Here is a 13,457-nt window from a genome sequence, read left to right as displayed (position 1 = left end):
TGTCTTTCCTACCAGATAGAAAACACCATGAGGTCAACAACGGACTAGTTATCAACCTGGCAGCCAGAGGAGCAGGTGAGGCAGCTCTTGAGGACACCTGCTGCTCTGGAGAGTGACCTCTGCGATGTCTTCCAGCACCGGGAGTGCCAGCCTGTACCAGGGGAAGGCGGGCCCTGCCAAAAGCTCTGCAGGTCTGGGGACGCTGCCGACCCCAAAGCCTCAGAGGCATCCATCTAGATGCCCCCAAACCATGTTTTGGGGTACCAGGTTTCCTTAACCAGGGCCCTGACCTTCACACCGCAGACCTGCCTTGCCAGAGCACTCAGACAGCTCTGGGCCCCCTGACTCTGTTAGACAGTCAGATTGATGCTCAGCTGCGTCTGCCCTTCCAGCACCAGACAGCGAGGAGCAGGGGACAATCTTCGTAAGCCTACAACTACTTTTCAGTGGCCCTTAATTTCTCATCTTCTCTCTGAGGGACGCCTCAACAACTGAACAATAGCTGCCAACTCTGCTGCCTCTGTGGGTGTTCTTCCAAATGCCCTAACCATCACCTCTGTAAACATTCTATGTCACCTGGACATTTTTCTGAAGCAAGGCACTATCTGTACCCTACACACCACTCGCAGTGGCATCCTCTTCACCTGCCACATGGCGACAGACCCACCTCTCCATACTACACTGTTTTCTTAGACCACTCTCTGGATTCCTGGTGTCAGTTCAGAGAAGCAGATGCCACAATGAGTTAGATGTGCACGAGATCTTAGAGGAACGCCTGCAAGGGAAAGAGCTAGAGGACGTGGGGACAGCCTTTGGACCACGATGCAGGTGAGACTCCTCTGAAGGAGACGGGGAGGAAGGATGGTTGGGTGGGAAGGGCCACAGACTGCAGAGCGGTTCGAAAAGGTTCCAGCCAGGCCGGTGGGGAGTCCTTGAGCCAAAGTCGCCCATCGGTCAGGAATGGACCTTTTCATCTGTGCCACACTCGATCTCTGGCCAGGAGCAGCTCCTGGGAAGCACAGCACTGGGGGGACACAGCGGTAGTTTCAGAACTTAGTCCCTGGAGCCTTTCATCAAGCACCTCCTGCGGCAGAGATGTGAGTGGCATATTTTCACGGTCCCCACACTCATCCAGTTGTCAAATGACTGGCTTTATTATAAAACATAGACAAGCAGTCCTCACTCTGCACTGTTCCAAAATGCATGAATTTCAGTTAGCATGATACAGTTCAATAACAGCAATTCTCTAACAACATGGCTCCATTTCATTTACCACATTATACTAACTGTGAGTCAATTACATAAAGTATGAACTTGGCTGCTAGCCCTTAAGCAACAGATCCGCATTGCGATCAATGACCAATCACATTGCTTCTTTCTACAGCTGTTGGTGATTGGTCACTGTGCATCAGTTATAAAGTTCATGCACGAGTAGCCAAATATGTATTTATTTGTGTGGTCTCTTTGTCTCCTAGAGACAAACCCATGTGACGTTTACATAAACAGATAATCGGAAGAGGAAATGAGCCAACAAATATGAAAGTAAATTAAAAAGTGACAATGCCTGAAAGGAACTTTGGATTGAGAGTAAACAGAGTTCTCGAAGAAAGAGCTGATGGTGGGAATGCTGATAACTGCCGCTAGAGACCCCAGCTACGCAGCCAGAAAAACGCAGTGAACATGGAGCTGCTGACATGTCCGAGGACAGTCCGACGACGAGGATGAAGACAGCCCAGAGGAGCTGGTGCCATCGAAAACCTTCCCATTAAATGGACTCCCGGGGCTATTTCGCAACGCTGAAAGTGCAAAGACAAAATGTTGGATGCTGACCCAGACTCAGAGAGGAGCGTGACGGCTCATCGAAGCATAGGAAAAACGCTCACTTAGCATTGTAAGGTGATGAGAAGGCAGGCATCGTTCAGACCACGCTTGATACATTTTTACAAAGATATAAAACCCTTTAATGCTCCATGTTTCTAGTGCTTTACGTTACAGTGTACTAAAGAAATATTAGTTTTCCTATATGTTTTCATTTCCCTATATAACTGATAGTAAGAGAGTTTTAATGTTTGACAAAAAATTTTAAAGGTCACAGAACAATGATAATTTTTCCCGTTGATTAATAACACTGCTTTGTAGGGTTTCGGCTCACACAGCCAGTTTTGCAGTCCTGTACAAAGCAAGGACAGCCTATCTATATCCTTGACTTGACCATGCTTGCCTTTTCTCACTAGTTAAATAGTCACTAACATTCTGAATAATTAGGCAATATAAAATATGCGATGACAATTAAATATAGAAAATGAATAAAATTATAATATCCAGCAATCTAATCACATGCCATTTATCTAAATGTCCAATTAAAGCATGTGAAAAATTTCCTAACATTTTTATGTATTAGGAAACCAATAACCATTATCTAGCTTCAGTGGAATTCTGAGGTTCAAGAAAAAGATTTGTCCCTAGCTAATAAATGTAAAGCTGCTTTTCTCAATGAGAAAATGGGATCCGGCAGCATATAAAAAGAGACCGCCCTCAGAGGTACAAGTTAGAAATCCTCTCACGGTTTCCTATGACTGTCAAGACGGTAAACACATAGCTATCTCCCTCCCCAAAAATCAGACCTGAAGAAACGATGGACGCTAAAGAGAAGCACGGATTCTAGGACTAGAAATAACAAGAACCACCACAAGAAGCCCGCAGTGACCTACTGAAGCTGCAGGGGGTCTTAGATCGACGTGGGCCGGAGCTGGGCAACCGCGGCCGGAGCAGATGGGAGTTGGAAGTGGCAGTGAAAACACAGCTGGAGGAAGTCAGTTCCTTCTCTCTCCTCTCCCCGTACCGGCTTGGTACAGTCACTGCCCATCCACTCCCTAGAAGTGGGTAAAAACAGCCCAAAGCACGAGCGCTGGTGTCCTCCGTGTGGGAACAGTTAATGAAAATGTAGTGGGTGCTGACCAAGGCGGTGCCCGTGGACAGTTGGTTCCTCAACCCCTTCCAGCCGAACTTGCACGGCTGGTGGGACGCCAGCCAAGGAGCCTGCCTGCCGTAATGCTGCCTCTTCCTGAGTGGAAAAGGGAAAGCCTGCCCGAGAGACTTAATTGGCGCCGCGGGAGCAACAGGAATCACCAATAGTGGATTTGAGAGTGGGCCTCTCCTCCTTGAGGCTCATCCTGTCCCTTCTCTTCAAACTCACCAGAACTGGTACAGTGTAGGGCATGGACTTCAGTTCCTGCCCCACATATGTTTTCTGGCTGAATACCTGATATCTTCAGGAAATACCACAAGCCCAAATAATATACACACATACACACACACACACACACCTGTGCCACTGAAGCAGAAATCAATGTGCATGACTGATTTACTACATTGTAATTTTGAATTACTATACTGATTTACAATCTTGATTGTTGAAATCTAACATTTAATATATCCCGAAATGTATTTAAAGCAGAAATAATGGAAAATATTTGTAACATAATCACGAACAAGAAGTAATAAAAAATGAAAATAATAGATATGTAAAATACAAACACTGATATAAAGAACATAACAGATAGGACAAACAATAGGATGGATACACCGAAGAACCTTAATAAGTTGAAAAGCCTGAATCAGTAATTCTCCAAAAAAGCATTAAAAAAGAAAATATATTAAAAAAGAAAATATTTTTTTAAAAAAACCATACATTTTCCAAAATTAACAAAAAATAAAGACTTCAGCTTAAATCTGTTTAACAGTACAGATAATGTAGTGAAAGTAAAGAATATCAAATACAAAGAAAAGATTCTAAAAGCTTACAGAGGGAAATGATAGATTATCTACATAAGAACAAGGCTGATATCAGATTTACCAACAACAATACTGGATGCACAAAATAATAATATTTTAATATATTAAAGGAAAATAAAATTTTTCCCAGAATTTCACATCAAGCTGAAATGCCACTAAAATGTGAGGTATAATAAAAATATTCAGTGAACTATCAGGTCCCAGAAGATTTTCTACACAAAGATTCACCTTTTTGCAAACAATTATAGAGAAAGTATTCCAATAATATAAAGAGAAAAACTTGGGAGGTATTTCATGAGTTATGGAATATAAAAGAAATGATTCACAGTTTATTGCTCATTGAAAAAAAGCAAAACAACAATGAAAAGTAAGGACCAAAATAACAAAAGAAAACATATCTATTAATAAGCTGTAAATAAAAATCCAAACAATATGAATATGATATGGTATTGGAGGAGAAAATATACCAGGATATCTTCTGAAACTGATGAACTTAAGAATTCAATAAAAGTGACTAAAGTGAATATAAATTCGAATCAAGAATAACCATCATTAAGGACAAAATTGTTAACTTTTAAAACTATAGAAGAAAACAAGCTATCCAATGGAAAGCATACAAAAGAAAAATAGAGGAAAAAACATGAATTAATGAAAGAAAAAAGAAAGAAAAAAGGGGAAATATAAAATAAGTTGAAATATAAAATAAAGTAATTATTATAAATATATATTGGTTAAATTCACCAATTAAGAGTCAGTAATTCTCAAAGTGGATTAAAAAATAAAACCCAACAATAAATTGTCTAAAACTTTTTATATTAAATGAATAGCAAGTCAAAACTAGTTTTATAAAAATCGGCAACAAGAATGCATGCAATACTTGAGAATTTGGTCACTTGTGAAACTCATAAGGACATTTTTATTCTTTGTATAGGAAAAAAAGGAAGAAAGTGAGGGATAGAAGGTGGGTGGGCTACAGAAACAATACCTCGGAGATGAAAGGAGGCATAAAACAGGAAGTACTAAAATCATAGCACACAGAGCAAGCGAGGTATGAAATATTATGTAATTCCTAAACACTAGTTTTTAAACAAATGCTAAAAGAAATCTTGCATAGCATAAAACCCTAATGAGATCTGTGTTCATTCATTTCTCCCTTCCTCTCTCCCTCTCCTCCTCAACCTCCTTTCTTTCATTCTCTCTCCCTCCCTCTCTCTCTTCCTCTCTCTCTCTCAGCAACCCCACCCCATCAAGGACATTCATAGCTTCTTATAGAGCAAAGTTTACTTTTCCTGCACTTATGTGAGTTATCTAAGGAGGAGATTAGACTTCACCAAACAGTTTAAAACTGTGTACTTGCCTTGGCCACAAATCAAAAAATAGAGACTACACTGTGTCTTCAGTTTTCATTTGAACTTCAGGCTTCCTCACCTGAACCTATGGTACAACCCACAGGTTACTAAACCAGGTAAATGGAAGGTCTTGGTTTCACTGGTATCATTAAAAGCAAATACTGGTGTTTCCCAGGTATTTCTTGAAAGGCAGTCAGTAGGCTAATTTTATGACGGCCACATACAAGTATGAACTGAGACCTGCTGAGATTTCCTTCTCAAATAAATACCTGCTGAGAACTATAAATCACCCATATTTTAGTTTGAGTGTGTGTTTCTTTCAAAGGCTGATAGGAGCAGCAGAAACAGCTCAACCAGTTTCTGAAATGAACAATTAGACCCAGCATTAACCTTCTTAATGCATCGTAGACCACATGTTGGACCCAAATATGACCAGAATTTATAAGCTTTTTTGGATTCATTTCTATTTTCAAACCATAGAGCCTCTATATCATTAATTACAGGTGCCATACCATAACTGACACTTTCCTGGTGCCTTGAGTTATTTTTTTTTTTTGTAATGCTTAATAACCAGGAAGTAATTTCAGTACAGAACCATGGGGGAAAAGTGATTTAATAATATTACATATAAATATATATTATTTTTATGTACATATCATATAATATTGTGTGTGTGTGTGTGTGTGTGTGTGTGTGTGTGTGTGTGATTTCTACCTCCCACATCTACTATCTACTCTTTGAGGGTTATTTGAACTCTTTAAAAGGGATATGAGAGAAAAGTCCTTTGCAATTTATCGAAATAATTTCTTGATTATTTCAGCTGTCCCAGGTTAAGGAAAGCAAACCATTTCGAACAGTGCCCTGAGAATGACTCAAAATTCCAAACACGAACCGCACTCTCTTTTTGGAAGGGAGAAGGTGGACCCCCTCGCCCCCCGCCTGCCCTCCTTTCCCAAAGAAAGCTGAGGGGCAGGTAGATCCAGGGTGTGTATTTATGATTTTAACTTAAGACCAGGCAGGAGGTGTGCCCCCAAGTTACTTCACAGAAGAGCAAGTCACTTGGGTCTCTCTGGGGCACACTCGCCCTGAACATGGGAGAACCAGGCTATGGAGCCATCACTATCCTGACGGTGAGCAGGGAGCACAGCACAGCTGGGGGGCCCTCTTAGTTCTGCCTCGCCCACTGGGGCAGCCATATAAACCAGCACCCCAGAAAAGGCCACACTGGGGAAAACCTCTGTCCACCTTCTTCTCTGGACACTATAGTGCAAGTAAAATAAACAGATTTAGAAGTTGGTTCTTCTTGCTACCATCAATTACTCTGTTCAATGACAAGGGGCTATTTGCAGAATGTATTGCATGTTATTTCCATGTGAAAATTTGTATTTCCATTTAAAAGAGACTCAGCATACAAACCCGCACTAGCTAGAGGACACTGAAGATCAAAGACTACACGCCAAGTGCATTTGCTCCCGACGTGCATCAGGATGTGGTCAGTCTAATATCAATAGCTACATAATTAGTGATTTTGAAAATGGTCTTTACACTTTCTCAGAAAAGTTGAAAGCCCACGTCTTCCTCTATGTATCTGGAGACAGTGCTCTGTCACATTAAACTCTCCTCATCTGATGTAGAAGGCGGAGGTGAAATTTCTTGCTTCTCTGCCCCCGACCCCAACATTGTACTGCAGCTCACTTTCGGAATCGTATTCATTCTGCTATCACTTGCCTTAACTTTTTTCGTTCTACCTTTCTCTGACTCCCTCTTTTATACTGGAGCCACAGGTTGTCCCCACCTTATGATAGTTTATTACTTGTTTCCCATTTCCCCAAACCATTAAAATCGTGTTATTATCTTAATGGCTCACCGAAGTGCTTCGTCCTGGAGGATTCGTATATATTTGGCAAGTAATAAAACCTCATTGACTCGCCTTGGAACAAGTTATGGTACAGTCTGGTGCAGCTTTATATCCTCAGTTGTCAGCACTGCCGTGATTTTAAAAGAAAGTCTATGACACCGAAATATTTCAAGCTCAAGGCTTACATTAAACCAAAGAGGGTGTCATGGCATGTCTCACCAGGCGTGGCGCAGTAAGGATGGACGTCCGCTCGAGCTTTGGAAACCCACGTTGGGGAAAGTCGGATACGAGAAGCCAAGCAGATTTGGACAATCAAGCTCTCCCTCCACGCAGTTCCAGTTCTCTCATTGAAATCTGCTGGAAAACAGAAGGATATTGTTTGTAAACTTAAAATTTTTTCACTTAAAAATATTATCCTAATACTCCAATTGGTCAACAAATCTGTTACAGTGACTGTGAGAACTCTTATCGAATTCTTTTACTATGGCAAGACAACCTTAAAAAAATACTTTTTCCAATTTAAGAAGCTCGAATTCCCATTAACAAAAGAAAAACAGGCGATAGAACGCGGGGTCTTAGCTTTTCCCACCAGCCCCTCGTCTCGGTCTACGAACAGTAGTGAAGACTGAGCTAATTCAATGGAACCAGAGAACAGGTTGCATTTGTGTGGTGTGAAGGGGATGGGTTTTCAGATAAAATCAGTATAAGGAACACCTGGCCTGACTCCCAGCCACACATTAGTTAGAAACTGGAGAAAGAACCACTTTTAGACCACTAATGAGCCCCGAGTGAAAACGCTGTTAACTAGAAGTCTCCTTTTTTCAAAATTTCCAGTGTTTTGATTGATGAGCAAATTGTTTAGGATTCTTAATTTTCCGCTATATTAAAACATAATCTTGTTTTTTCCCCCCCAACTAAAACGTTTTGTCTCTGGCTACCACTAATACCTGTCATTAGTTTCAGAAAAGGCCAGCTTCCCTCTGGGACATCACTTGGTGAGACAGACATACTTATGGTAGTTTGAGTCTGCCATAAGTATGTGTTTATGATCCAAAAAAGTAAAATAGGGAACGCCTTGGAGTTTAAGGTGGCTAGTTAATTTAAGCATATACTGTTGCATTTTCTTACATTTGCAACATTGTGACATTTGACAAGATTTAGAATCTTCTAGTATTTTAAAAGAAATTGCCTGCTCGAATTTGTAATTAAAATGTGTAAATATTTAGTTAAATCTCAGGTGCTAAGAACCATTGGCTCTAAGGAAAAAGAACCAAAGAGTAATTTATTCTTATATAGCGTCATTCATCCAGCAGATATTTGTCACGTACGCTATGTTGTAATCTACTAAGAAGAAATAAAAGCATACATAAGGAATTCAGTCACACTCCACATTTTTATTAAGACCAAAGTTTTGTAGGTAACTGGCAACCTTTTGAATTTTTTTACTCTGACCATTATTTATTTTAAAAATTATTCAATACTGTCATGTGCACTTGCCAACACAGCAATGAATAAAATAAATATGGTTAGCGCATTCATGGAGTTCATGGTCTAAAGATGCTGATGGACACAGAATGAAGAAATATAGAAATTCCTATAATTATGACTGAATAAGCCATAAAGGAAATGTCTAGGGTATAATGACACTGTATGTAATAATAGAAGAACCTAATCCTGACTGGAAAATCAGCGAGGACGTCCTTGAGGAAGTAACATTAAGTTAAAACCTGAAAGATAGACAGAAATTAGCCAGGAGAAGAGAGATGAACAAAAGAACCTTACATGTAGCAGACAAGGCTCTGAGGGGAAGCAAACCCCTGGATTAGAGAAGACAGGAATCTAAAATAGTCTGCATTTCCCCACCTTCGTAACTAAATGTGCCAAATGTGTTACAAACTTTTCTGGCTTATTCAAGTCATCACTTCAGTCATCAGTGACTATACGGCACTAAGCAATGGTATCCTGAGGAGCTGCGGAGCTGCAGAGGTGTTGCCCTGACATAAACGGTTCCACGTAATTGTGCTCGAGGCCTTATATTTGATGAATCTGGTTTTCCTTTTTGATTTTTTGCCATCAACCATCACTTTTGACTTCTGATAGTATTTCTAGTAACACTGTTCCTATTGTCAATTTTTATCTTATAATTTGCTGTCAGCCCTGAACTTTTCCCTCCAGTGAGTTAGCTATGGGCAGGCAGCCCCCTCACCCCTTTGGCCCTCTATATGACTTGCCCTTAGGTTCTTGCTTAGGCATCATTTAATTGAAAGTGAAAATGACTGATCTCTAGAAATTAAGATGTTACTAAAGTTAAAACATAACATTTCAAGCTTCTCAAACCGTTTTTATGGATTCACGGCGGGTGCTCATAACTGGACTAGCCAACCAGACTAGCCATAGTACATTTTCCTGAAGTGTTGGTGCTACTAGTAGTTAAAAAAAAAGAAAGAAAGCTTTTATCATATGTGTGTGTGTGTGTGTGTGTGTGTGTGTGTATGAAAGCAAAATTAGCTGAACCTTCCTTTTTCACATCTGTCAATCTTGGGGGTTTAGGGGGTGGAGGAGTGAGATTGAGTGAGACAAGCCACTCAATCTCACTCTATGCAAGTTTGTGACTTAAAACTTTGGTAATTTTGAGCATAATGCTACAGAAGCCAAGACTGTTATCAGATCTTCGATGTAGATGATAAAAACATAAGAAAATAATAATACACCGAGTTCATAATACAGTGAAGTTTAAATGAATTCATATTTGTAAGGCTATTAGAACAGTGCCTGGCATAGATTAAGCATGCTTGTTACTTTTAATAGTTTTGTACACCTCACATTTTCCATATTCTCTCCCCTGTTAATTCTGTGAAAAAAACAAAAAACGAGCCCCACAAAAGGTCAGTCTGGTGAAGGCTGCAAAGATGGGAGAAAGGAAGGGAAAATAATTAAGCAGTCAGTCTTCTTTAAGAGATAGAAGATCAAAATTTGGTGACATTCCTGTCTTTCTAGGTAAACGGCACCAGACTGCCCACAGTGTTAGTGTTCTAGCTGTGAACAGTGCAAACTGCACAGAGTTGCAGGAGGTCCCAAGGTGTCCGTACCGTTGAGTCTGTAGCTGAAGTACAGAGCACACTGTACAAGTTCACAAGTGGTACCAGGGTGCCCACTGTACTCTGCCGTAGCTGTGACACGATGCACACAGCACACATTCACAGGGGACGCCCGGGAGCGTGAGTATGAGTGCCACAGCTGTGACACAAGTGCTCGTCTGCTGACTTGATGGGGTGGAATGTGAATACCACAGTCCGAGGAGAGTAACTTGGCAGGATTACTAAAAAAAAAAAAACTACTTCTTTATAAATCAGTAATTTAGTATTATTTCTTTTTGATTTTACACAAAAATTGGCTGTTTCCACACCAAATCAACTCTCTGCTACAATTGTACCTAACAGACTATTTGTAAACATCTGGGTTTGGGATTTCAAGGTTATTCTTATTTGCTCTCTTTAGACATATAATTCTAAAATTATACTTTTATTTGCTAAAATAGATCAATGTTTAAAAAGAATAAAGTGTTAACTTCAAAAAACTGAAAAATACAAAATAAGGGAAATTTAAAATCATCTGATTTTTATAATGTTGTTTACAAGCTTCAATATAACTATCTTGACAGTAAAGAAAATTATAACATTATCACAAATACGATTAGTGAATCAGAACCAGGCATCAGCTCACTTACAAACATTGAGTATAAATAGAACTTTGAGTATAAACAGAACTTTAAAATATAAAATGTAGTTTTAGATATGCAATGAACCTAATGCTTAGTATTTCTCTTGAGGAAAAAACATTCCTGAGCAATAATTCCATAAAACTATAAAACATGCCCAGCTGTTTAAAAAAAAAAAAACTGTTACAATAATTTTAAAAGGTAGTTGGAAACATTATAATAAATACAGTAGGATAATTTTAAAATAGGAACATGACAATGAAAAGCACAACTAAAGTTAGAGCAAATTAGAAAAATGAAACAAGGATATCATAATGGCATAACTGAGACCGTACCTTTCCTTTCACTGCAAACAACAATTTTTAAAACAGACAAAACGTCTGAAACACATTATTTTAAAAATTGATAACAGATGGCACAGGACAGTCATTTTTAAAATAAAGTAAATAAATGAAGTAAGCTCTATGGTCACTCAAGCATCCAGTCTGAGGCACTTTTTGGTCACTGTGCAGGGAAGGGTCCCCAAGTGGAACAGATGGGTCTCGATGAAGTTATAAGGAGGAGAGTTCACGAGATGAACCAACTGGTATTTGAGCATCGGAGTTTGAGAGAAGAGAAAGCTTCATAGAAAAAGTTCCAGAATTCTCCACATCACTCTACTTGCATCACTGGCTGAATACCAACGTACACATGTACAGGGTGAAATTCCATGAAACTGGACAAAGAACAAGAAGCCATAAGCTGAACAATCCCCAAAGCTCAAATGGGGCTGAGAGATGTTCAAATTCTGACCGGTAAGAGGAGGAATCCTGGTTGAATACTCACAACATTTAATAAAATACTCCAGAAGGACCATGTCCCAGAGTAAAGGCTACTCTAAACACTCACTAATAAAGATTATAAACAAACCTCAAAAGGATCAAGTGGACTCATGTAACTTAACTGCATGCCAAAACAAAGTGCATCACTCTTTGGGGAAAGACAGCAAAACTCAGCACGCAACAATCCAATAACTACAATATCTGTATTCTGCTTAAAGATGACTTGACATGTGAAGAGGCAGAAACATGTGGCTCATAACCAAAATGAAAATCAGTCAATAGAAACAGACAGGAATGAAAGAAATGATATATTTTACTGCAGAGACTTTATAAAGCTATACTTTTATAAATATGCTCAAAGATTTAAATTAAAACAAGAATAATGATAAAAATTAAACATATAAAAAGAACCAAATGAAATGTCTAGAGATAATATATACAAAATAAAAACTAAATCATTGGATATGAGGAAGAGCTTATTAGACTCAAAGAAGAACAAAAATCAGTGAGCTTGAAGACAAACAATACAAAGTTTTTAAATGTAAACACAGAGAAACAAAAAAGACTAAAAGGTTTAATAAAACCTCAGAGGCATGTGGACTATCTAGCGGTCTCTAATATTTGTATTAGAGTCCTAGAGGAAAGAGGTGAGCCTTTTTCCCCCTCATTCTAAAACTTCTGAGTAGGAAAACGACTGCCTAAAACAAAAATAATAATGATGTTTTATAGGTTTATGTCATATGCAATGGTAAATGCATGAGAACAACAGCACAAACAATGGGAATGAACTAAAATAAACTGCTGCAAAGTTTTTCTAATATTGTTTAAAGGTTGACTGGCAACATCAACCAAAAAATTGAATAAAAACAGATATAGAAGTAATAGTGGAGAAAATAAAGACAAAAATATTTAATCCATGCAAAAGAGGCAGGAACAAGGAAAGAAGGGAATGAATAAGATGAGAAAAATATAAACTCTTTAAACTCAATAACATAGACGATTATTTTAATGTAAAATGGTACAATGCATCAATTAAAATGTCAGAGATTATCAAACTAGATTTAAGAAAAACAACCCTACTATATATTGTTTATTAGTAACAAACATGTTTTGTTTTTTTTTTAAATATAAAGATATAGACAAGCTAAAAGTAAAAAGATAAAAAGTAATATGCCATGCAGACACTAAACGTAAGAGAAATGGAGTGGCAATTTTTATATAAGACAAATTACACTATGAAGCAAAAAAAAAAAAAAATATTACAAGAGACCTAAGAATACAGCATAATGTTACATCAAGAAGATATAATACAAGTTTAATCGATTCTTATTAAAATCCCAGGAATTTTTATTGTTGTATAGACAAGATTATTCTAAAATTTATATGGAAAGGCAAAGAAACTAGGATAAAAAAATTTTGAAAAGGAAAATTAAATGGGAAGAATCAGTGCACTTAAATTCAAGACTTATACAGCTATAGTAATCAAGACTGTGGTACGATAGAAGGATAGACACATCGATGAATGGAACAGAGTAGAGTTCAGAAGTAGACTCACACAAATACGTCCATTTATTTATTATTGTAAAAAAATACACGCATGACATAAAATTTATTTTAACCATTCTAAGTGTGCAATTTAGTGGCATCGATTACTTTCACCATGCTATGCAACTATCACCACTATCTATTTCTCAAACTCTTGCACCACTCCAAAGAGAAACTCTGTGACGATTAAGCAGTGATCCCCTCCTCCCCTGCCAACAGCCCCTGGTTACCTCTAGTTTACTTTTTGTGTCCATAAATTTTTCTGTTCTAGATAGTTCATATACGTGGAATCACGAAATATTTATCCTTCTGTGACTGGTTTATTTCACTTAGCATAATTTTTTTCAATGTTCATCCATGTTGTAGCATGC

At 38.4% G+C, this 13,457-nt stretch overlaps 1 long non-coding RNA gene across 3 annotated transcripts in view; it reads right to left on the bottom strand.

Moving 5' to 3' along the window:
- The window catches only part of LOC120585485 (uncharacterized), a 124,515-nt gene that overhangs the window by 60,755 nt on the left and 50,303 nt on the right, over positions 1–13,457 (bottom strand). For 2 of the 3 annotated variants that reach the window (XR_005648340.1, XR_005648345.1), the window contains one exon: positions 7,222–7,356. This is a non-coding gene — a long non-coding RNA (uncharacterized LOC120585485). Of the gene's footprint in view, positions 1–7,221; positions 7,360–13,457 lie in introns of all 3 variants that reach the window. The other variant, XR_005648341.1, reaches the window with a different exon arrangement.

Source organism: Pteropus medius, unplaced genomic scaffold (assembly GCF_902729225.1).
Source record: "Pteropus medius unplaced genomic scaffold, Ma_sr-lr_union100, whole genome shotgun sequence".
Lineage (NCBI taxonomy): Eukaryota > Metazoa > Chordata > Mammalia > Chiroptera > Pteropodidae > Pteropus > Pteropus medius.
Note: the sequence above shows the minus strand (reverse complement) of the source record. Positions and strands in the feature narration are given on the sequence as shown.